This window comes from Episyrphus balteatus, chromosome 3 (genome assembly GCF_945859705.1).
Source record: "Episyrphus balteatus chromosome 3, idEpiBalt1.1, whole genome shotgun sequence".
NCBI lineage: Eukaryota > Metazoa > Arthropoda > Insecta > Diptera > Syrphidae > Episyrphus > Episyrphus balteatus.
Window position 1 is genome coordinate 40,270,603 of NC_079136.1, and position 26,926 is coordinate 40,297,528.

The 26,926-nt window shown below is 29.7% G+C and overlaps 1 long non-coding RNA gene across 1 annotated transcript; it reads left to right on the forward strand.

Moving 5' to 3' along the window:
• The first annotated feature begins 13,075 nt into the window (after positions 1-13,075).
• LOC129913516 (uncharacterized) lies at positions 13,076-13,284 on the forward strand. The gene is made up of 2 exons (XR_008772059.1): positions 13,076-13,167; positions 13,233-13,284. It is a non-coding gene; the product is annotated as an uncharacterized LOC129913516 (long non-coding RNA).
• Positions 13,285-26,926: the final 13,642 nt, after the last annotated feature.

Sequence of the window (26,926 nt, forward strand, 5' to 3'; positions counted from 1 at the left end):
AAGAAAATCCATTTGTTAACGGCCTATTAAATGTATAACATATTTTATTATTTTCATACTTCATTTCCAAATACAATGTATTCACATTTTTTTGCCGAACAGGAATATCACTGGCAGACACGAAATATTTTTTAAACGACGAATAAAAAATGTTTTTATTTACATATTCTCCTCCAATTAGTTTTTTATTTTAATTATTTCAAGAGGAATATTACTAGCAGACACAAAATATTTTCCACAACAAAACCAAAACGAAAGCCAAACGACAGCAAAATGTCAGTCGTATTGAAAAAACGAGTATCGTTCAGCCTTAAACGATTTTCGTTTTACGTAGTCGCGTGTCATCGTTTTTATACGATAATCGTTTTACGGAGTCGCTTTTCAACGATAACGAGCCGATTTAAACGATAATCGTTTTAAGTAATAGGCCCCCAGTAAAATTCGTTAACATTAGAGTTACTTTTACCATAAGAGCAAGTGCGTGGGACCCCAGTAGTGTATTTTATTTCATATATTTCATTTGTTTTTTTTTTTTTAATTGAAGTATTCTTTGACAGATCAAATCAAAATAAATGTTTAAAAAGTAAATTGTGATATTCTTTTTAAGGTATACTATTTATAATTTTATGTTTTTAATATTTATTGTAATTATTAGGTAATAACTTTATTGTTTTAATAGATCCTGAAGATGGCACTTGTTGTCGAAATATATTGATCGAAACAAAAAAACAATTGAGTTTTATTTCGGAAAATTTTGGAGGCAATACAAGATTGCAACAATAACATTAACTAATTTTCCGGAAAAACAAAATCCAAAACTAATTTTTACCTAGTTCCAAAGACCCGTTTTTTTCAATATACCGTTTTGGAGGTATTGCAATTTTCTCGAAAACGGCTCTCGAAATTTTGTGTACGTAATAGTTTTTTGGATTCTAACAAAACTGCATTTTTAGTTTTTTCTCAAAAAATTCGGAAAACGGAAATATGGCGTTGTCGTTTTTGCAAAAATTCTCATATTTTTTAGGTTTCTATAATTCATCAAACCATAAGCCAATTTAAATCAAAATTTTCAGGCAGGTAATTCTTATCATTTTAAAGTGTAAAATGCAAAACAAAATTTTAAAAAAGTTTCTATTTTAAATTTAATTTTTTAACTTTATATTTTTTTTAATTTTTTTTTCTCGGAACTTAACAAAATCTTAAATTTCCAATTTAAGATAAAGATACTTTTAACTACAAGAGCAAGTAAGTGCGACCCAGTCGTGCATTTTATTTTCTTACGTGCTTTGACCTAAGGGTCTCGGAAATTACATTACAAAAAATTACGATGGGTACGTAATTTCTCAGTTTTTTGTCGTTGTTTTTTCCCAGCATAGTTAGTAGCCATTCGGGCAATATCTTGAGTAATAAACGACCAATCTGCACAGAAAAACCGGCCCTGATAGCTGAATAAATAAGCAACAAACAATAAAATATTTTTTAGGGTCACTCCAGATGTTTAAGAGCAATGTATAAAAAGATTTTTAAAGTAAATTTTTGACAAACAAAATTTCTTACTGAAAGAACAAATCAAAATCTTTCGAATCCTCATCGTTTTTAATTTTGCATGTGTAGTACGTTTTTTGGAAAAGATAACAAAATACTTTTCTTCAAAATCTATGGATTTTGTAACTATCAATATTTTCGACCCTTTTTGTTACTTTTTGGGTTTTTGTCTATAACTTGAAAACCAAGCTGAATTTGAAAATTTTTATTAAATAATATTTTGAAGATAATCAAATTTTATATCGATATGTATCCTTTAAAATTTTTTTTGCAAATTAAAAAATTGTAAAAAACTTAAGAAAAAACTATTCAAAAAGGAAAAAAAACGACATTTTTGATGTTTTTACTAATAGTTTTTTTTTATCCTTTGAGCATTTTTAGATATAAAGGAGAAAAGAGAATACTACTTTATCTTTCAACAAAATTGTCACAAAAATTAAATAGGTACGGCTAAAATTGGATAAAATATGGACTTTGAAAATCTACTGTTTTTGATCTTTTTAAGCCATTTTTCTTTAACAAATTTTACAAGTAGCATATTTTTATCAATTTAAAGCATTATTTTATAAAAAATAACGATCTCATGATATTGTTTATCCTAAATCCCGAAACTATTTTCTAAAGATAAAACCGCGGAGTTCTATGAAATGAGAGGGTGAAAATTGAAGATAGGGGTGCAAAAGCCACATTTTTGAGGTTCTCAATATATCTCCAAACAAAGCAAAATTTTTATGTATGGCATTTAAAACTTTTTTTGTAGAGAATTAAATTTCCTATAAGAATAATGTTTTTTTTTTCGTATAAGAATAATATTTTTTTTTAATTCAGAAAAAAATTTGCGTATCTAAACAGTCGAAAAAAAAACACTAAAGAAAATCAAAAATTTCAATTTTTTTAAAGTTTTTTTTTGTTATTTTGGTTGTATCTCTTTTTTGGGCTAAGTAAGACATAAATATTGCTCTACAAAAGGAGATAAAATTTCCTCCAAAAGTGTCTTGTCTATGGGCCGCTTATTACAGTGATTGTTTATTATGGAAAGGGGGGAGGGTCTATCTGCCCCCTTTTAGGCGGGAACGGCAATTTTCTAAAAAAATACTTTAAATAAAAAAAAAATTATTAAAAAACAACGGCAGCACTTACAGTTGTTAACGATACTATAAGTTTTTTACAATATTTTAATTTAAAAAATTTCAAAAGGATGCATATCGATAGGAACTTTAAAGTGGAGTATCTATGGCAAATTATTATTGTAAAAGATCCATAGGAGACCTACATTGAATAAAAGGGCCACACACAAAATTTGGTGGGCCTTCAAAGATCTATAGGGGGCCTACATTTACTAAAATGGCCAAAAGAATAATTCTGTGAACCTTAAAAGATCGAAAGGAGGCCTACATTGACTAAAGGGCCACAAACAAAATTCGGTGGGCCTTCAAAGATCTATAGGGGGCCTACATTTACTAAAACGGCCACAAGCATAATTCTGTGAACCTTGAAAGATCGAAAGAGGGCCTACATTGACTAAAGGGCCACAAACAAAATTCGGTGGACCTTCAAAGATCTATAGGGGGCCTACATTTAATGAAAGGGCAACAAACAAAATTCGGTGGGCCTTCAAAGATCTGTAGGGGGCCTACATTTAATAAAAGGGCCACAAAAATAATCCTGTGGACCTCGAAAGATTTATAAGAGGCCACAATATGTTTATATTGACTAGCAACCGAGTATTTTATGAGAAAGTTTTGTTTTACAAAATAGAATTTCAAGTGCTTTTAAAAATTTTCTTCTTGCCCGAGGGCCTACCGGGAAAAATCCCGGTTGCCCGGTGGGCCAGTCCGCCCCTGCAGGACCTGTATTATTTTTACTTTATTTAAAGAATGTGAAGGAAGACAAAAACATCTCATGGCTTTGGATGATGAGTCGTTGCTCTTTTCATCTGAAAAGTGTGACTGTATCTCGGCCGTGGGCTTAAGCTTAGAAATCAGTTCTAGTTTATTGGCACAAACCTGAAGATACATTGGTTTTTCATGGAATGTTAAACAAATTTCTAAGCCCCAAATTCTAACATTTTGAGTAGCCAAAAAGTTATTCTCAAGGAATATGGAAAATTATTCAACACTCTAGATGGTCTTCTAGTTTGAGTTCCTCAGCAAAGTTAATAATGCACGAATGAAGGTTTAAATTTCTAGTCAAACTTGGATTTGAAGTCTATTGTGTTTTTTGGATTTCCGGTGAGTCTCATTGGCAAAATATATTTTTTGAAAACGACGATCGGTACCTTACTGCAAAGAGAAAGTACTCCGCAATGTTTTTAGTTTTGTGTGAAATATCTGGATATCTGTTGGTTCTAATTAGTATTTTTTAGACAGTAAATGTATAATGTTTGTTGATCTGTTACTTCTTTCATATGAAAAACCTGTCTCAAAATAAAATATACGTACGGCATTTAATTTACTACATTTATAGGGCAAAATTCATAGTCTTTACTCAGGTTAAGATTTTTCTCAACTTAAGCATTCACTTGAGTAGAGTAAAATCTTGACTTGACAAAATATTTTTTGTTCAATCGAACTCACAATGAAATTTGACTGATTTGAGAAAACTATCATCTACAAATATTTATTTTTTAATAATTCCCTCTTTGTTTTTTTTCTTTAATGTTAAATATCGTCTATCGCAACAAAAAAAAATCAAATCAATGAAGAATTATTAAAAAAAGAATATATTTTCAGATGACGGATTGAAATTTGCAAAGAGAAAGTACTCCGCAAGTACTCTATTCTTGCTGCGAATAATGACATTACTTGGAGAAATAGAATGCTTAAGTTGGAAAAATCTCAACTTGAGCAACGACTATGAATTTCGCTCGTACATTTATTTCTGTAACAAATAGAAAAGGAGATGTTTAGAAAAAAACTAAAGACTAAGATGGCGACTTAAACGTTGAATTTTGCAATTGTGAAAAATTCGATTTGTGATTTGGAACCTATTCCCTATCGTTAAAAAAAAAGTTGTTTTTTTTTTTGGATAAAAAAAAAAAACTTTTCCAAAACTGATATTTTACAGTTATTTTTGCTTATTTCATGCCCTGTTTTCGAAAATTTGATTTAACACAAAAATAAAAAACAAGAATTTTTTGTTTCAAAAAATTATGATTTATTTAATAAGTGAAGTACCTATTAAAAAGTCATAACTTCGAATTTAGCTTTTGAAATATAATGCATTCAGTTATAAATTTAAAAACAATGCAACTAAAAAAAATGTACGTACGGTTAATAAAAATATCTTTCTTTTTTTTTTATTTCTTAAAACTATGATATTTATTAGAGATTTTTAGCATCTATTTTCCTTAAAACAACCGGGCCCTTGATTAATTTCATCTTTGAAAATTAATTTTTCAAAACCTGTATAATGAAACAACTTGAGTCACAATACACAAAATAAAGAATAAATTATTACCTTTAAAAAATTATAGAAAAGTGTTGTATGTGCTTTTTTCATTAAATTTCTTTTTTCTCCCGTCTAACCGGGAGATAAGTGGATAAGTAGGTTTTACTATACCAAGAAATTAAAAATTTATCCTTAGAAATATCGTCATTTCGTCATTTATCGTCATTTAATTCTCTTTTATACCAACATGAATTTATTAAAAAAAATTTTTTTTATGTCTACGCAACGGGTAATATTAACATAATTGCTTTGAACTATAAGAGCAAGAATATACGTGTGATTCAATCGTGCATTTTATTTTATACTCGTATGAGATAGTTAATTTTTAAGAAATGGCAACAATTTTTGACATCTGTCAATGATCACTTTTGAGTTTTGATATCAGATTCAAAATCAGCGACCCCGAAACCCTCTAAGCACCTACCTGTACCTGCACAGAGAAAAATAGACCACATAAAATAGAATAAAAACAATAAGATTTCTCCATGGTTTTCATCCAAGAAGGAAACCTTTTTAAAACAATCGGGTTTTCCTTATTGTTTTAAAATCTGCACTTGTAGGGTTTTGAAAGAAAAAAAAAAAAATGAAGACCAGGCCGGGAATCGAACTGGAGACTTCAAATCATTAGTCGCCCACCTTACCACCTGAACCAACCCGCTATGAAAATATTGATCGCGATTTTTGTTCTAGTGCCAAGTTGCAAAATATATGAACTTTTCACTCAAATTTTAATAAGATCTTCTCTATAAAAATAATAAGAAATCCTTTTAAAAAAACCTTATTAATCGTTGCTTTTAATAAGATTTCCTCATAAAACATATGGGCAGTAAAACAATATGGCAATATGTTAGTTTCTAGGTTAATAGAGTAACTAAAGCAAATTATTAGGGAACCCGGCCGAACAGCTCTGATTTTGACGATTTTTTTTTTTTCAAACGTAGGTAATTAAAAATACTTTAAAGCCTATAGATTAAAAATTGCTGGTGTTGCCGTATTGTTTTTGAAGTTATACTTCTTATGGGAGGGTGGGTATGAAAATTTACTTTTTGACAAGAATGTCAAAGGGATTATGACGCGATCACCCTGGGTAGCAGGGCTGTCGTTTCACCTTTAGAGTACGCAGTACTTTAGTATTTAAAAATGCAGTACGCCACAGTACGGCAAACATAAAACACACAACACGTAGCAAGTTACATGTTTCATGTGGCAAGTTGCATGTGGCAAGTTGTATGTGGCAAGTTGCATGTGGCAAGTTGCATGTGGCAAGTTGTATGTGGCAAGTTGCGTGTGGCAAGTTGCCAGGGTTGCAAAAAGCTAACATTTCAGCTCAGCTCACAGCTCAGCTCAAATTTGAGCTAGGTACCATAGCTTAGCTCATTTGAGCTGAGCTGAAAGTGAGCTGAGCTGAAAGTGAGCGCCCCAACTTCCAACGCATATATCTCAGAATTTTGAAAAAAATGAAAAAAATTTTTTTGATGCCAAAAGGTAGCGGGGACTCTATCCTACATTTGGGTACAACTTCCATCCCTGTAGGTACACGCGTTCTCAAACCAGGAGAACTTTAAGGTAAAAAAAAAGTTAAGCCCGATTCTGAAAAAATAGGCATGATGTGGCGGTTTAACATGCAAAGCGATTTTTTAAAAATCTGACAATGTGCAAGGCGTAGGCCCATGACACAAGCTATCATTTGGCATCACTCCCAAAAATTGCTCTCAAGCGGCTTAGCTTCCAGGAGCGTTCAAAGATTCGGGGATTTTTCGGAAAAAAAAATTTACCCCAACTTTCAAACGCGATTTTCTCGGAATTTTGAAAAAAGTCGTAAAACCGGATTGTACCTGATTTTTTTATGATTAAAAAAGAAATATTTTACTAAAAAAATAGCAATATATTTACTATTAACCCTAGAAAGATAATCTACGTCTGTAAGACGTATGGCGTGTAAAGAACTGTTTTATCTAATTCAATTCAAATTTCTGGGTTTTTGTTAAATTGATTTCATTTATTATATCACTTCTTTAAAATAATCTAAGTAATGAGTTAAATAAATATGACAAAAAGTGTTAACATAAGACCAAAAATCTTTTTTAGAATCATACGTCTCTGAGACGTATATTATGATTATCTTTCTAGGGTTAAAAAAACCAAGAGAAAGATCACGAAAAATTATCTGTTTTATTTATAAAAATATCCATGTGTTAAAATAATTCCATTAATAACTAGAACCAAACATCTTGAGCTATGGTGTTTTATAAAAGTTTAAAATATCTTCATATTTCATTATACTTTCCAAATAAAAATCAATGTATCCTCTCACCCATCACAGATCAGCTCAGCTCACTTTACTTTAGCTCACCCAACAGCTCAGCTCAACCATCAGCTCAGCTCAAATGAGCTGAGCTATGGTACATAGCTCAAAAGTCAGCTAGCTCAAAATTTGAGCTGAGCTGTGAGCTGAGCTCAGCTCACTTTTGAGCTTTGTAGCAACTCTGCAAGTTCCATATTGCTACTACTAGTGCTGAAGCACACACAATTCTCATAAAATAACCATATCGCACATTTTATGCTCAATTCATTTAGTTTCGTTAAGCGTATACCGTACGTTCTGAACCGCACAACATGTGTAAATTTCACAGAATAAATTGAAAACTACATGGACGCAAGGAGGATGAAAGAATTAATTTATTGTTCACTTGATAAAAATGTAAAAAAACGATGTGTGGATTAATTAATTTAATAATAGAAATTAAAAATATCAAATGAAATTCATTTACATATACTGAATGAGAAGTATAACTTCAGTCGCGTGTACATGTGTACATACACTCTTTTTTTTAAAATTAAAATTGATTTTTTTTTTAACAAAACCATTTTTTTTTTTTTGCTTAAATTTCATAAAACAAATGATAGCAAAAGATTCTCTAGGTAATTTAAAGAAAATATAAAAAAGGCAGTAAGGGACAATCTTCCATCGTTTAAGCGATAAATGCAATTTTCTAACATTCTGACCTCAAACACAAAAAAAAATATTTTGAAAACAACGGCAACACCTACAATATTTTAAAATACATTTTTAAGAAGCTTATTCTTATCTCTTAAATTTAAATCCACTAATTTTAATCAAGACTTTTTGAAAAAATGGTCCTCAAACTCAGAATTAAAAAAAAAATATTATTAGAAAAATTTAAAATGACTTTTTTCCAAACTTTTTCTACTAAAATATGAATTTATTTAAAAAAAAAATGTTGGCCATAAATATTATCAGTTGAATTTCGAAGCAAAAAAGGTAAAATATATCACACTTTTGAAAAAAAAAATGAAAAATTACTTCAATTTCAATGGTTTTTTTTTATTAAAACTGAATTTTTGCATTGAAATAATTAATTTTCTCAAAGACTGTGGTAAATAGGAACTTTAAATTTTTGCTATTTAACTTTCAACAGTAAGGGTTATTAAATGAATAAAAAATAATTTTATGTTTAGATGTTGAACTTTAAAAAAAAAAATAAGTTACATTTTTTTTCAAAACTTTTATTAAAAAAAGTTCTTCGAAAATGAAATACTTTTTAATTTTTTTTATAAACCGTAATACATATTGACATTTCCTTCTATAATTTGAAATCATAATAAATGCGGCCAAAAAAATTTGAAAATAAATGCATTTTATATTACATACGACCAAATTTAAAAAACGACATGTTAAAATTTTTTCAATAATTTTTTTTTTTTTCAAAAATCTGAGTTCAATTACCATTCTTTCAAAAGCTGTTCATTCAATTAACTTAGTTTTAATTTTACATATATGACTAATCTTCTAGCTTTTAAAAAATGTATATTTGAATATTGTAGGTGTTGCCGTTGTGTTCAAATATTTTTATTTTTGTGTTTGAAGTCAATTAATAAGAAAATTGCATCTATTGCTTGAACTATGGAAGATTGTCCCTCACTCCCATATAAATTTTTTTCCTTGAATTTCCTAGACAATCTTTTGGCATCAATTAATTTATGAAATTTAAGAAAAATTTTTGAAAAAAATTTGTTTTTGTTCACAAAAATCTTCAATTAAATTTAAAAAATCAAAACGGCAACACTGGAAATTTTTAATCTATAGACTTTAAAGTTTTTTTAATTACCGACGTTTGAAAAAAAGATCATCAAAATCTAAGCTGTTCGGCAGGGTTCCCTAATATTGCCAATTTTTGAGCTTTAGTTACTGCACTAGGTGGTCATATTTTTCTCTGTGTACAATTCAGAGGAAACCCCTGCCGCTTCTCTAAAAAAAAAGTTCAGCAGGCTATCGGTGAAATCCGTTTAACAAAACTTCCGGCTTCGTGCCCTTGAGAACTCTTTAAATTGTTAGAATTGTACATGATTATAATTTTTTTTTTCATTCGCTTTAAAAAAAATATGTGGGTATATGATACATTAATCCAACTAAGCCTAATAAGAAGAAATTGGACACGCTCTAGGACTTTTTGCATCTTATCCAAATCACTCCATAATTTTAATATGACTTTTTCTTTTTGTCGGATCAACTATTTTTCGTAAAAATTGACAAGTATGCATAAAATTCGTCAATGTCTTGAAATCAAAACATTTGAAAAAGCATTATTCCTTACATAAAAGCACATTAAGAAATTAAATCTTGGTTAATGTTCTAATCCTTGTACACTTGCTTACAATATATAAAAATCTACCTACTACCTGCCCACTACCAGAACTCATAGTTTATAACTTATGGTTACCTTACAAACAATGTCTAATATTTTAAATACCCTCGTGTGGCATTGCATGCAGTTGGTTTTTGCAATTCGAATAATTTAACAATCTAAGTGCACAAAAAACAATTATTTTAATGGGAAGTTAACTAAATGTATCTCACACTGCATCAATTTGTGGTTTTCGTTTTGCTGTGGCTGGGCTGCCTTAAAGCCTCAAGTCTCTAACCTATGCCAATGAAATCGAGGTTCTTCCTTGATGTGCATCAAAATGATACACATAAGAATCTCTATACGACGACCGACGATGCCAATGACGATGATGACAACAACTATAAGACCACGACGACCGACAACGACGATGACTTTAACGAAGCCACTATTACTATATAGCATTTCAAATTCAAACGTCTATATACCGACCCCCGCTGCATCCCAATCAAAATGATAATAAATTCATTTCCGTGCCACAGACAACGACAATAACGACAACCAAACCGACCGACGACCGACGACGTCGGTCGTGGAAAAAAAGAGGATGTTGGTATTTGCGACTCGCGTGTCAAGCCTGGCATTCGAGGTACGAGTTTAGATACAATTTTTTTCTTGTTTTTGTTGTTGTTTTTCCTCCTTTGCCGGCTTATCTTGTCTTATTTTCCATTTTTATTGTTTGTTATTATTGTTGTTGCTAGCCATTGCCACCACCACCACCACCACCGGGAAGCCGCTTTCACTTTCGGTGAAATTAATGCCCCGTCTTGGGGTTCAAAAACCTTAGCTTGAGTTTTTCTTTTTTTTATATGTTTCTTTTTTTTTTACTACAATTTACCTCTTTGGAGTGTATCATCGGCTTGGGGGCCTCAGCCAAGCCGCCCGCCATAGGAGTTATGTTTCTCTTTTAATAGTGTGTTTCCAAACACGATAGGGGAATTTCTTCAGTATTTTTTGAGGAATTATAATTGGATTGAGGTGCTGACTAAAGAAGATTACACCACTCCAAAGTTATCGATTCGACAATTCTTCCATTTTAAAAAAAAAGAAAATACAAGCATTATTTTATTCACTCGCAAAATTTGGAGAAAATTTTGTTTCAAAGTTTAAACTTAAACGGTCACTGTGGTGTATGAGCAATATTTTTGTTACACAAAATTTTTGTTCGTTAATAAAAAATTTATTTTAATAGGCAAATAATGAAACTAAAAACTTGTGAAAGAGGTGTGGTTATGGATGCAAAAACGTTAATTAAAGATTTAATAGGCAGTTCTTGTAAATCACAAAGTTTGTTTGAAGCTAAGAAAATTTTTGTCAATTAAAGTTAGTATGTATTATTTTTTAACAACATTTTGACCGAATTATATAGCGAATTTGGGTATTGAATTAATCTCTCTTTATATGCTGATGCTTTACCTTAAGGCTCCACATATTTTGTTTCTTCGAGGAGTTTTTAAGCCTGCTTCTTCGTCGCGATTTAAAAATTTTCAGAAATATAAAATTCGGATTTATTAAAAAAAAAAAATTTTTTTTAATTCAATTGATTTTCTTGAATTTGCTTGAATAATGTCGAAAAAAAAAATAAAAGTTCTGACCTGGGGTTGCGACTAGGTTTTTCATATAGTTTTTGGGTCGCTAAAACCGAATCCGAAGTCCGTTTTGCTCCATCACGTCAGATTTTCAAGATCACCTCATAAAATGTCACGAAAACAAAAAATTTTTTCTCTGATCTGGGTGTGCGAATACGTTAATCATATAGTTTTTGGATCGCTGAATCCAGATTCGAAGTCAATTTTGTCCTTTCACGTCAGGTTTCTGAGATATCCTCAAAAAATGTCAAAACCAAAAAAAAAACAAAATTTCATATCTGGGGTTGCGTCTAGGTTTTTCATATAGTTTTTGGGTTGCTTAAACCGAATCCTAACTCTATTTTGCCGTATCACGTCAGGTTTTTGAGATACCCTCAAAAAATGTCAGTAAAGTACTTTTTTTTTTAGTTTAGACATTTTTTGAGGATATTTCAAAAACCTGACGTGATACGCCAAAACAGACTTCGGATTCGGTTTCAGCGACCCAAAAACTATATGAAAAACTCAGTCGCAACCCCAGATAAGAACTTTTGTTTTTTTGGTTTTGAGATTTTTTTGAGGATATCTCAGAAACCTGACGTGATAGGGCGAAATTAACTTCAAATCTGGATTTAACGATCCAAAAATTATATGATTAACATATTCGCACACCCAGATCAGAGAAAATTTTTTTGTTTTCGTGACATTTTATGAGGTTATCTCAAAAATCTGACGTGATGGAGCAAAACGGACTTCGGATTCGGTTTTAGCGACCCAAAAACTATATGAAAAACCTAGTCGCAACCCCAGTTCAGAACTTTTATATTTTTTTGTGTGGCTGTGTAATTTTTGATTTTTTTTTTTAATATAAACTAAGCAGTGCGAAAAAGTCATGCGTCATTGATAATCAGATCTTATATGAATTTATAAACTTATGAAGAGGAACTGTTCATTCTGTTTGAAAATGGGCCCAAAATATTGCTCGGAACAAAAATTTTAAATGCAAGTGGCTGCTGGAGTATGGAAGGTATCTTTGATGCACAGTAATTAAATAGCTGTTTTCTATACATGGCAGAGTATAAAATGAAATAGCCTCTCTTGTGTTTTGCCTTATAAGCAAAAAAAAAAAAAAAACTGTCACTATAAACAGTTTTTTTTTTTTTTTTAAGCTGATCAAAATTTTATCCAGCTATTCCATTGGTTTGGCGCCTCAAAGGGTTCACTTATTTGCATGGATGTCTCTTTCACATCGGTTTCGGACGAATCATTTGGCGATGGGCTCAAAAGGAACGGTATAATATTAAATTTTGTATTAAATTTATATTTGTGTATCTTATTTAACATGTATTTTTATTATTTTAGACTAGTAATAGTAACTAGATACGGAAACTCTGAAGTTTTTCTATAATGTAAGCGTGCGCAGTTATTTTAAAGAAGAAGAAAACGCAAAATTATTGTATGGAAACAAAAGAAAACGAATTCAAAATACTCCTCGGAATTGGTCAGTCTATGACAACCCATCTAGCAGGACGGAAACCTTTTCTATAACCCAAAATATATGTCGCGTTTTATTGGTAACTCAGTATTTAGCTCAGTAAAATTTTATACGGAAAACAACAACAAAAGATTGCTAAGGATAAACAAAAGTTTTTTATTTGTTGGTTTATAGAGAATTTTTTTTTCTAAACTTTTTTTTGATCCTTCGACAATAAGGATCATTAATAAATGAATAAAAGTAATCAATTGTTGTTGTTTACAGCATAAAATGTTTAATCAGTAAAATGCTGAGAACCAATAAAACACGGCTATAGTGTCAAGAGGCATGGTACAAATGCCTTAAAGTCATAGTAGAAAGAAGTTGAGTCGGAATTCATAAGCTTCTTGATGATCTGAGGAAGGTTAAATGCACAAAAAAGATACATTTTTGAAAAGCAGAATAATTAATTTGAATTTTAAAAAACAGAATTTTGAAAAACAAAATAAAAGAAAAATCAGAACAGTTGTTGAATACAAAATTATGATGATACAGAATTTTTTATTCAGAAACAGACCAGTTCTCAATTCAAATGCCATACTTAGTTTGGAGATTATAACCTTTTTAATAATAATTTCTTAAGTATAAAACATGTTTTTTCTTTTTTTTACATTTTTTATTTATAAAATAAGTGATTAAAAATTTTTTTTTATTTATTTATTTATTTATTTATTTATAACAACCTTATTTGCTACATTAGGAATTAGGTACACACATAAGTTTTATGCAAAATCATTACAGCCACATATTGTTCAAATTGTAAAAATGTCAGCAAGTATATCGCTTATATTGGTCCTAGAAATAAAATTTACAACTTCGCCTCTATGGAATCTCAGCAAATTTATTTATTTGAAGAACATTTGGAGAACATCAGTATAATTCAGACTTTTGTTCAAAACAGACAGACTAACAGGTAGAATTGCTGGAGTCAATTTTTTCGTATTTTCTATCGATCATCGTAATATCATGTATTTATAAACTTGACCTAGTATGTGCTCCTTCCTTAAAATACATTTTTCCAGAGAGATATTGATTCCTAACATTCCTCGAGCAATCGAACTGACATATTTTTATAGATTGTTCTAGTTCTTTTTTGAGATAACATAACCTTTTATATTCCTTACGACATTGTTTAACATTATTCCAACAACTGGTATACTTGTGAAATTCCGAATTACTCTATTTGCTTACAAAGTTTACTTTATCTTTGCTGAATAGAAGAGTGAGGGGGTAATTTGGTTAGCTTGTTAGCGCCAGAGTGCAGCTTTCTACTTGGTTAAATTCCCAAGAAAAAAATAATAGGAAGCCAAGTTTTGTCTTCCTATAGCGTGCACTGAAGCCATCATCACTCTCGCTCCACCAGATTGTCTTTGCAATAGATTCGACGCGTTTGGGTTATGATCCAAACGATTTGTTCCCGGTCGTCGTTATAGTTTGAGTTCGAGTTTTATAGAAAAAAAAAAAAAAAAAAAAAAAAAAAACTCGGCTAAGAGCATCCAGTTTAACAACTGAAACTCTAAAAAAGTGAAGAGGGATAAAGGGGGTTACATCAAAAGAAACAGAAGAACTTGACACTTTGTTGCTATTTGGAATTGTTATGGTTTGGTAGTAGGTACATTTTTAACCTGAGTTTGATAAATATCGCCTCTAAATGCGAGTAATAGTTCCAACGACCAACGCCGTCGACGGTGACTGGTGGCGGCACATTGGCTGCTGTTATATTATATGAAGAAAAAACAATGTTTTACACGACTTGTTGTTGTTTATAAAAATGATAACGATGATTATGTGAAATAATAATGACAAACTGGACCTGCCCCTGATAGATGCTCCAGACCAGCCATATCGCAAACACAAAGATCTGTCATTGTCTCAAATTAGCGGAAGTTATCATTAAGACAGACGCACAAGAGAGCTCTCTTGGCTTGATTGAAGGGAAGTATCAATTGAAGCTGGTTGCTGTTGCTGCAGCAGAGCTAACTTGGAGACACTTTGCTTTGTTTCTGCGTTCTGAACGAGAGTGTTTAGCAATTTAATTAGAGCTGACCCTATACTGCCTTTTGCTGGTGAGATTTGTTATTTTTTCGGATTCGTAAAACAAATTGAATGGGAAGTCTTTTAATTAATTGCAATTAAAAGGGATTAGCTATGTATAATGTTGGCGGTTGGCGGCAGGGGTCACATCAACATCTTGATAAATAATATGTTTGCAGATTATGTTTATGGAGGGAAGTGCATATTAAGGAATTTATGTTGAATGTTAATTGTTTTATTAAATAAAAACGGATTTGAAATTAATTTTTGGCGGGAAAATCAAAAGTTCAGTCTCAGTCCCTTTTCTAAAAAACAAAGTAGATAAGTTTTGCAACCATTTTTTTGGGTTCACATACCAAACATGCCTTAATAAAAAAGCCTTAGAAGCTAGTAATCTGCAAAGTTTTAGGTTTATCATTCCCGAATGATAAACCTAGATGAACAAATATTTAAACAAAAAAAAAAAAACTCTATCATAAAGTTAGTTTACATTGTAGGTAACAGCTTTTTAAATATGTGTTTACATTATTTGTTCATGTACCCAAATATCGAACTTGCTCTGCTGTTTGATTAATAGCCATTTGTATTTGAATAATAAAAAATGAACAAAACCGGAAACTTTGTTTAACTTAAAAAGCGCAGATTTAGTCGTGGGAGGTTTTGAACTACTATTGATAGGCAATTTTTTTTTATTGCCAAGAAGGCGAGCTTTGAAGAGGAAAATTTGAGTACAATCGTATGATGGACCAATTCGAACAGTCCTTTTGACTCGATATTGTTTCGCACTTTGGTGTAATAACGTCTTATAAATCGATGAACACTGGCTGCATGCATGAAAAAGTGTGACTCATGCCGACCAATAGTGCGTTGACCACTGGCCAAAAATAAAAAAAATCAAGTCCATTATATAAAGAAAAACCGGTGCTTTACATGAGTTGCTTGTATTCGGCAGTAAAAAAAACACAGTTTTTCACTGTTTTTTTTTCTCGAAAATAGGCTTAAATTGTTTAAGCCCATTTGTTTGTTTAAAGAATAAAAAAAAACTGTGGATGCTAAAGTGCCATTCAAAACATTTTTTGCCACAATGGGTGATATGCATACAAAAGGTAGTACTTACTTAAAGTAAAAGGTGAAAGTAAGTGCTATAAATTCTAGTAAAAGGTAAAATTCGTAGTATTTACTTAATTTCGTATGCATAGAAAAAAATACCTGCTAGCAGGCAAATACTTTCAGTAGATACTAAATTCATCCAAGTTAATACTAGAATTCACCCAAAACTTATAGTAAATACTATTTTTTTAGATGATTGGTATTCGTTTCGTATTTAAGCCTAATAGATATGCTGCTGAACCGAAACGAAAATTTTCTTACAAAACAAGCACAACGAAATTGTGAACGAAATTTTTTTTTTTGCTTGGACAGCGAAATTCTTACCTATGCCCGAACATTTAGAAAAATTAAAATCATTCGTCACTAACATTTAATTTTGCATGGTATTTAACTTACTAAAAAAGAGTTTTTTGACTTTGGAGACAATTTGAGTTTGTTAACATCTTTGGTGCTATTTTGTGAGTCAAAAATAAACTTAACAGCAGAATAAAAAATCGAATTCGAGATAACAATCCGACATGACGGCTCTTACGATTTTGTAAAAAAAAATTGTTATGTGAAAAATTTGGACCCTAATTAACGGTATTTCCTTTAAACCGTTTTCATGAAAACGACACCACCGATTTCAATTAAAACTTTTGAACAAAAACTTTTTAGTGGCCTTAATATTAAAATAAAGAAAAATTTTCAATAAAATCATTTTTGGATTAAAAAAAGATCAAAAATCTATTTTGAATACGACTCAATGAATTTTATTCAAACTTTGTCTTAATTTGCCTATCAATTAATATATTCTTTTTAATGGTATAGGTACCATTTTTTGCAAAAATTTGTGAAAATTTTTAAATAAAAAAACTTCTTTTTAAAAAAGCGGCTCTAGACTTCCAAATTTTTTTTTTATTCGTTGTGATGCATTAAAAAAAAACGTTTTTAAACTTTAAACCAAATTTTATATTATTTTAAAATTTTTTTTTTTTTTTTAATTTTTAAGAAATAATCTTTTATGAATTTTTTAAAAGCTTTAATATTTCAAGCAACTTTTGACATAAGAGCAAGTACGTTCGACCCAGTTTTGAATTTTTTTTTTCATTGCGAATTCCTTAAAATATATTATTCATGGCTCATATATTTAATATAGGTACTATTGGCAATTCAAATATGATTAAGAGTTGAAATTATCTCAACAGTCTTAAAAAAAAGTAGGTATTGTAAAAAAATTACTTTTTAATTACAATACTAACCTACCAAAAAATTGTTTACTCAACCAATGCGTATTTTCCCTTACATATTGATAAAGTTTCTTTAAATTCAACTCTGAGCCTGATAAACGATCTTTATAAACTTTTTGGTAATTGATAAATAAAAATTCTGCCATTTCGACAAATATTAACAACCATCCATTTTTAAGAAATGCCATGAACAGATAGCGTCTAAATATGACTCAAGACGGCTATTTATAAGTTCCATGGCTTAATAACTGCGGTTTTCAAACAAAAAAGTATATACTATCAATTTTACAAGTTGGTATTTTGTAACTTTGAAAAAATCTAGGACTTACTAGTTTTTTACGGAATAAAGTATTTACTGAAAAAGTTCATTCAAAAAAGTAGTTACTATGGGCCTTACCAATAATGAATCGCTAAACACACGTTTAAGTATCGTCGGGTTAAATTTTACCGTCGCGTTAAATTGAGTGTATACTAATAATCAAAATAAACACGCGTTTAACTAATTGTGCTTCTATTACCAGATCTATTACATTTGTTGTCAAAATGACATCATTGAAGTGACATTTTATGCATGTAATGTAATAATGAACACAAACATAACTACAAAATACCTACATATCTTCATATATTTTTATTTTGGTTGTAAAAGTTAAAAAATGGAGCCCAAGCAAGGAAGCCAAAAGTGCTTAAAAAAAAGTTCTTCTATCGTGTCGTGAAGTACGACGATGAAAATTTGCAGTTCTATTTCTTTTTAACTTGCTGAATACAATGGTGTAGCTGTGGCTTGTAGTACTGCCAAAATTTTACTGAGGGAAACAACAATGGCGTCAGCTGAGCAAAAAGTTGAGAATTCTTGAACTTGCGCTACAAGCTACAGCCACAGCTACACCATTGTATTCAGGGGGTTAGTTTTCTTTTTCAGCCTTTTCTGAAAGTAATGAATATTTATTAATAAAAATATAAATATTTATAAACAATACATTTTTCCATTTTCTTATTTAATAAATTGCCGCCAATGTTATTAATTTTTCTCAACAACTCGTGACTTGACAATTTTTTTTTTTTTTTGCTGTCAAATGACAGTGCAAACCGTGCGTTTACATTTAACCGTGCGTTTATAGTTCAGTTTCCCAACTATAAAATTCACGTGGCGTTAACCCTTAACCTGACTATTAAATTGGTTATTGGTATGGAGAAATATTTAAAGCTCAGTTAAATATTTAACTGAGCTTTAAATTTGATTATTGGTAAGGCCCTATGACTGATAGTAAATACTTAATTTTCAGCATTTACTTGATTTTTATGCATATCAAAAATAGTATATACTTGAAAATTCTCTAGTAAAAGCATTTACTATTTTTATGCATATTTTTTATTTTAAAATAAAGCTGGACTTTTTTTTAAATTATATATTTTTTATTTTGATAGCTATATATATTGATAAATGTAATTTAAAGGAAAAATAGATATTATATAATTTTTACACAAAATTTCAATCATATTCATAATCTCATTTCTGAGATAACTGTAAAAAGATGGTTTTTTTTTATAAAACATAATATCTTTTTACATAAAGCACTTACATGTTTGACTTAACATTAGTTCGCAAGGAAATAATAAACTTAATATTTTATTTGACAAACATAACAGTCCGTGCTCTAAAAGCTTCACAATCTCAAATCCTAAAAGTGCAAAATTTGAAAATCACCAGCATGCACTAGGCCTCAGAAATGGAACAGTACAAAACCGGAAGGCTTGCCGGCGAGCCCCACAGGCTGATCACTAGTGTGAAGCAGATACGTGGTATGATCTCCTTGATATCGAGATAATAACAGCGCCTAAAAAAGGAACAAGAAGGCTTTATTAAGGTTTTAAAAAAAAATTATTTTTTTATAAAAACAAAGGGTGTGCTTTTTGGAGATATTTTGGAAAAATCTACCATGCATAGTACAGTAGTATCCCTAGTAAACATCCTAATACCGACTTTTCACGAGTCGATTTTTGCCGTGCGGTGAAGATTTTCGGTTTAAGTCGACTCGTGTGAACGAAAGCCGCAAGTGACTACAGTGATAATCCCTATGTCGTTTAGAAAGGAACTAAGACGTTCACGGGTTTTTATTGCAGGAATCATTCAATGGGTTATAAAAGAAGATAAAACCGCGGAGTGCTATTAAATGGGAGGGTGGAAACTGAAGATAGGGTTGCAAAAGCCCCCTTTTTGTTTTTTTTTTTTTCAATATACCTCGTAAACCAATAAAAAATAGAATTAAAAACTTAATATAAATTTTAAAATGAAGTTATTTTAATCTTGAAATACTTGTGAAAAAAAAGTTTAAAAATTAAATTGAGTATAATTTTCAAAAAGACTTAATTGATTTCTTATCAAATCATGAAAATCATAATGTTCCTATGGCTTTTTGAGAAAATTGAAAAATAAACAAAATACTTTCTTTATCGGAATCACTCCTTTATTTCAAAAACTATAGATTTAAATAACTTCATTTTAAAATTAATATTAAGTTTATAATTCTAGCTTTTGAAAAAGGTATAAATGAAAACTGTAAGTGTTGCCGTTGTTTTTAAATAATTTTTTTTTATTTTAAGTATTTTTTTAGAAAATTGCCCCTCCCTCCGAAACGGGGGGACATTGACCCCCCCTCGCATAGTTAAAAAATGATTGTATTTAACCCCTCTACAAAATCTCATTATCAGTTCTTGGTGTTTAAATTATCGTACTTTCCCCTCAAATGTTTCTGTTTTACTTGAGTAAAACTAAAAATGCGAAAAAAAGATAGATTAAAATGGCCATACTTCGGTTAATTTTCAATGAAAAAATTTAGTGAACACAGCATTTTGAAGGAAATTTAATCTTCTTTTTTTTCTTTTGAGCAATGTTTTTGTCTATCTCAACCCAAAACAATGTAGGTACAACTAAAAAAGCAAAAAAAAACTCAAAAAATCGATTTTTTTGATATTTTTGTTATGATTGTTTCGACTATTTTGGTATAGAAATTTTTTTTTTTTCAATTTTTAAAAAACATTATGCCAATAGGAAATTTAATTCTCTACAAAAAGTTTTGTGTGCAATATATCAAAATTTTGCTTGGTTTACGAGGTATATTGAGAAAACCAAAAAGGGGGCTTTTGCACCCCTATCTTCAGTTTCCACCCTCTCATTTAATAGCACTCCGCGGTTTTATCTTCTCTTATAACCCATTGGACGATTCCTGCAATAAAAACCCGTGAACGTCTTAGTTCCTTATTGCCATGTTTTTTTCGACATAATCAATAGCCTATTAGCCGTGCGACTATTGTGCGGCTTAAATTAACTCATGAAAAGTCGGCATAAGCTTTCTGACTCGAATGTCGAAAAGAAAATTTTTTATACAAGTAAAATATGTCAAAAAGCACGAGGACTTTTCAGCTTTTGTTAATTTTAGCTGTAAGAAAAAGGATGCATCGGCGACTGTAAAACTTATAAAATTTCTAATAATTGAGCCTTAACTCAGGGCCTTCAAAAATTAATTTCTAAGTTTTAATTTGTTTTCATTTTTGAGAATGTTGCGTGGATTTCCAACCGGATAGCGGCTATCCAACTGCATGTCCCAAATAAGGACCACCCTAATGAACATGGATATCGAATGAATGTCTTTTCAGAGCGTGATTTTGGAATAGTTGGGTTTTAATATTTGAACCTATTTTTTCATTTTAATTATTTCAGGTAAGGGTTATAATTTGGTTTATTAAACCTTTTTCCAGGATCTGAACCATTGTTATAAGACAATAGTTCATGATTTTTGCCTCTAGAGGATGCACTGCAGTAATGTATTTCATGCTTTTAAATATTCTATAACCATTAGACTTGCAAGAAGCTTCTAGCGATACCTTTTGTGTCCAATTATGATAAGCGGTTTAGAAACAATAGTGCCACCCAGAGAAAAAGTCGGTGTAAAATTGCCTTAGACGCCTAAGGCAAAATTTTTTCTATGGATGTTAGTTTTCGAGCATAACTTGCCTTAGTTCTAAGGCAATTTATGCTCGAAAATCCTAAGCTAAATTTACCTAGAATAGGCTAATTTGCCTTAGATAGATAAGGTGAATTTTTTTCTATGGATGTTATTTTTCGAGCATAACTTGCCTTAGGACTAAGGCAATTTTTGTTAGTTTTTTAACCTAGAACTAAGGTAATTTTACCTTAGGCCTAACAAAATCTTACCTAGGGCCTCAAATGTTAGTTTTCTAACACAATTTAGCTTAGGACTAAGGCAATTTGTGTTAGATTTTTACCTAGGACTAAGGTAATTTTACCTTAGGCCTAAGCTAATTTTTTTTTTGGGGAAAATTTTCCTCAAATGTTAGTTTTCTAACACAATTTTGCCTAGGACTAAGGCAATTTATGTTAGACTTTAACCTAGGACTAAGGTAATTTTACCTTAGGCCTAAGCTAATTTTTTTTTTGGGGAAAATTTTTTTCAAATGTTATTTTCCTAACACAATTTTGCCTAGGACTAAGGCAATTTATGTTACACTTTTACCTAGAACTAAGGTAATATTACCTTAGGCCTAAGCTAGTTTTGTTTTTGGGAAAATTGCTTTTTGCGCCAAAAAGAAAGAAATGTTTTCCTTTTTTCTTTAATTAAAAAAAAAACAAAAACACTTTAATGACTAAAACGATTATTGAAAAACAATAATAAATTTGTGTTTTTTTTTTTTTCCTTTGTAAAGGCATGTATACCATAAAAAAAAAATGAAAACACAAATATTTTGTTCGTTTTTTAATAATTATCAAAAAATGTTTTTTTTTCACTTTCAACGAAATTTCGTTATTGTTGTTGATCGGCCATCATGGTTTGATTGAAAGAATTTTTTACCTAGGGCCTAAGCTAATTTTACCTAGGCCTAACGTAATTTTCCCGGCAAAAATTTCAAAATTTCTTGGTTACCTTAGGCCTAAGCTAATTTTACCTAGAACTAAGGCAATTTTCCCTCCAAAAGTGCGAAAATAAATAAATGTCTGTAATTAATTAGATTATTTAGAAATGAGTAATTCCATGTGAAAAGAATATACGAAAAATACCTATGTCATAAAATCTTTTTGTGTCATTTTTTACCGGTTCCTTAGCTCAAAATATGAACTTCTGTATATAAATAATCCCCCAAAAAAATTAGCAAGTGAGCAGAATGAATTAATTCCCTAAGTCACTCAATTTTTGAGAGTAAAAAAAAACATGATCTTAAATTACTTTTGTGCATATTTCTTGCGACTTTATACATAATTGAATAAATGTTTTTTTTGCATTTGTAGGGTGATATTTAGACCTTTCCAAAACCGTTATTAAAAATGAAATTAGTCCTTTTTAAGCTGATCTATTACAAAAAAGGTGAAAAACACATTTAATTTTTTTTCTAAAAAACCCATTTTTTAATTTTTTTTTTCAAAACTGTTTTTGAAGTAAAAAATTATGATCTTTTCAATAAAAATAGTTTCGTGATGATTTTTTCACTTTTAAGCTGTTTTTTTTTGCAATTTTTTATTTTGACGATTCAAATTTTTACATAAAACGATAATGAGGCTCGGCACGAGTACGATAACTTAGGCGACAAGAATTGATAACGGTATTTTGTAGAAGAGTTCAATACAATTATTTTTTTCCTTTGGGAGGTGGGGTCTATCTCCCCTCGTTTAGGCGGGAGGGGCAATTTTCTAAAATATGACGTAAAATACTAAAAAAATTATTAAAAATCCACGGAAATACTTACATTTATAATTGATATCTTTCTGAAAAGCCAGCATTGTACACTCAATTCTAGTTTTTAAATCATAAATTATTTCAATTAATTTTTCTCGAAATAATCAACTTCAAAGTCAAAATTTGAGGAAAAAAGTTTTAAAAAAACACATTAAATACCTACTATTTTTGCCAAGACTGTCATTTCAAATATGAAATTAATCAATGAAATAAACTGCATCAATCAATTTCTTATCAAATACTGAAAACCAGATGCTTTCTATGCCTTCTAGTTTTTGAGAAAATTGAAAATAAGAAAATTATCTTTTTATCAGATTTTGATTTTTTGACTATTTTCGCCAATATTAACAGCTTTTTAAATTAAAAGTATCATGCCTGTCCCCCTTCGCGGGTTCTCAGGATTTTAACTTCCTTTTTGGGTCCTCTGTCCCGCTTCTCTTAGGCATTTTGAAATTGGTCCTTAGAATCTCGCGATTTTTTTTTTTTATAAAAATGGTAAAGGTATGAAGTTCAAGGCTTTTCAAAGTGAGATGGGTAAGACGGGGCATGCCTGCAACCCCCCTGCTTGGGCACACTTTAGGATTTAGGGTGGGGCCAAGGTTGGGTTTTGGGTATGTACAAAGTTTCTTTTGGATTCGAAAAAAATTTTTGAATTCTGAAGAAAATTTGACTACACCCAAACTTGCACCAACCCCAAATCCTATAATAGTGAGCCCAATCCGGAGGTTGCAAGAGGGCATACTGCTTGCATGCATTATGTTTGTGTAAACACGAAAACAACTAAAAAATACAAACCTGATAAAAAGACAATTTTCTTATTTTCAATTTTCTCAAAAACTAGAAGGCATAGAAGCATCTGGTTTTCAGTATTTGATAAGAAATTGATTGATGCAGTTTATTTCATTGATTAATTTCATATTTAAAATGACAGTCTTGGCAAAAATAGTAGGTATTTAATGTGTTTTTTTAAAACTTTTTTCCTCAAATTTTGACTTTGAAGTTGATTATTTCGAGAAAAATTAATTGAAATAATTTGATTTAAAGATATCAATTATAACTTTAAGTATTGCCGTTGATTTTTAATAATTTTTTTAGTACTTTACGTCATATTTTAGAAAATTGCCCCTCCCGCCTAAACGAGGGGAGATAGACCCCACCTCCCATAGAAAAAAAATTATTGTATTGAACTCCTCTACAAAATACCGTTATCAATTCTTGCCGCCTAAGTTATCGTACTCGTGCCGAGCCTCATTATCGTTTTATGTAAAAATTTGAATCATCAAAATAAAAAATTGCAAAAAAACAGCTTAAAAGTGAAAAAATCATCACGAAACTATTTTTATTGAAAAGATCATAATTTTTTACTTCAAAAACAGTTTTGAAAAAAAAAATTAAAAAATGGTTTTTTTAGAAAAAAATAAAATGTGTTTTTCACTTTTTTTGTAATAGATCAGCTTAAAATGGAATAATTTCATTTTTAATAACGGTTTTGGAAAGGTCTTAATATCACCCTACAAATGCAAAAAAACATTTATTCAATTATGTATAAAGTCGCAAGAAATATGCAAAAAAGTAATTTAAGATCATGTTTTTTTTTACTCTCAAAAATTAAGTGACTTAGGGAATTAATTCTTTCTACTCACTTGCTAATTTTTTTGGGGGATTATTTATATACAGAAGTTCATATTTTGAGCTAAGGAACCGGTCAAAAATGACACAAAAAGATTTTATGACATAGGTATTTTTCGTATATTCTTTTCACATGGAATTACTCAAATACAAATTTTTCTTTAAATAAATAATTTGTTTGATATGAATAAATCAAATAAATATATAGTTACACATTTGTATTTTAATTTCCGACAGAATATATTAAATAAGTTTTTTTGATTTTCGCTTTCGTTTAGAAGTAATAGCGACTTTTGTGAAATAAAACATCTCGCAAACAAAAAGACATGAATTTTTTTCTTTTTTCGTCATATCTTTTCTATTTTTGCTTTTTTTGAAAAATTGTCATATATAAAAGTTGTAGATTTTTTGATTTCCGACAGAATATATTAAATAAGTTTTTTTGATTTTCGCTTTCGTTTTGAAGTTATAGCGACTTTTGTGAAAAAAAAAACATCTCTCAAACAAAAAGACATGAATTTTTTTCTTTTTTCGTCATATCTTTTCTATTTTCTATCTCTCAAACAAAAAGACATGAAATTTTTACTTTTTTCGTCATATCTTTTCTATTTTTGCTTTTTTTGAAAAATTGTCATATATAAAAGTTGTAGATTTTTTAATTTCCGACAGAATATATTAAATAAGTTTTTTTGATTTTCGCTTTCGTTTTGCAGTTATAGCGACTTTTGTGAAAAAAAACATCTCTCAAAGACATGAAATTTTTACTTTTTTGTCATATCTTTTCTATTTTTGCTTTTTTTGAAAAATTGTCAGATATAAAAGTTGTAGATTTTTTAATTTCCGACAGAATATATTAAATAAGTTTTTTTGATTTTCGCTTTCGTTTTGCAGTTATAGCGACTTTTGTGAAAAAAAACATCTCTCAAAGACATGAAATTTTTACTTTTTTGTCATATCTTTTCTATTTTTGCTTTTTTTGAAAAATTGTCCTATATAAAAGTTGTAGATTTTTTGATTTCCGACAGAATAAATTAAATAAGTTTTTTTGATTTTCGCTTTCGTTTTGAAGTTATAGCGACTTTTGTGAAAAAAACATCTCTCAAACAAAAAGACATGAATTTTTTTCTTTTTTCGTCATATCTTTTCTATTTTCTATCTCTCAAACAAAAAGACATGAAATTTTTACTTTTTTCATCATATCTTTTCTATTTTTGCTTTTTTTGAAAAATTGTCATATATAAAAGTTGTAGATTTTTTGATTTCCGACAGAATATATTAAATAAGTTTTTTTGATTTTCGCTTTCGTTTTGAAGTTATAGCGACTTTTGTGAAAAAAACATCTCTCAAACAAAAAGACATGAATTTTTTTCTTTTTTCGTCATATCTTTTCTATTTTCTATCTCTCAAACAAAAAGACATGAAATTTTTACTTTTTTCGTCATATCTTTTCTATTTTTGCTTTTTTTGAAAAATTGTCATATATAAAAGTTGTAGATTTTTTGATTTCCGACAGAATATATTAAATAAGTTTTTTTGATTTTCGCTTTCGTTTTGCAGTTATAGCGACTTTTGTGAAAAAAAAACATCTCTCAGACATGAAATTTTTACTTTTTTTGTCATATCTTTTCTATTTTTGCTTTTTTTGAAAAATTGTCATATATAAAAGTTGTAGATTTTTTGATTTCCGACAGAATAAATTAAATAAGTTTTTTTGATTTTCGCTTTCGTTTTGAAGTTATAGCGACTTTTGTGAAAAAAACATCTCTCAAACAAAAAGACATGAATTTTTTTCTTTTTTCGTCATATCTTTTCTATTTTCTATCTCTCAAACAAAAAGACATGAAATTTTTACTTTTTTCGTCATATCTTTTCTATTTTTGCTTTTTTTGAAAAATTGTCATATATAAAAGTTGTAGATTTTTTGATTTCCGACAGAATATATTAAATAAGTTTTTTTGATTTTCGCTTTCGTTTTGAAGTTATAGCGACTTTTGTGAAAAAAAACATCTCTCAGACATGAAATTTTTACTTTTTTCGTCATATCTTTTCTATTTTTGCTTTTTTTGAAAAATTGTCATAAATAAAAGTTGTAGATTTTTTGATTTCCGACAGAATATATTAAATAAGTTTTTTTGATTTTCGCTTTCGTTTTGAAGTTATAGCGACTTTTGTGAAAAAAAACATCTCTCAAAGACATGAAATTTTTACTTTTTTGTCATATCTTTTCTATTTTTGCTTTTTTTGAAAAATTGTCATATATAAAAGTTGTAGATTTTTTGATTTCCGACAGAATATATTAAATAAGTTTTTTTGATTTTCGCTTTCGTTTTGAAGTTATAGCGACTTTTGTGAAAAAAAAACATCTCTCAAA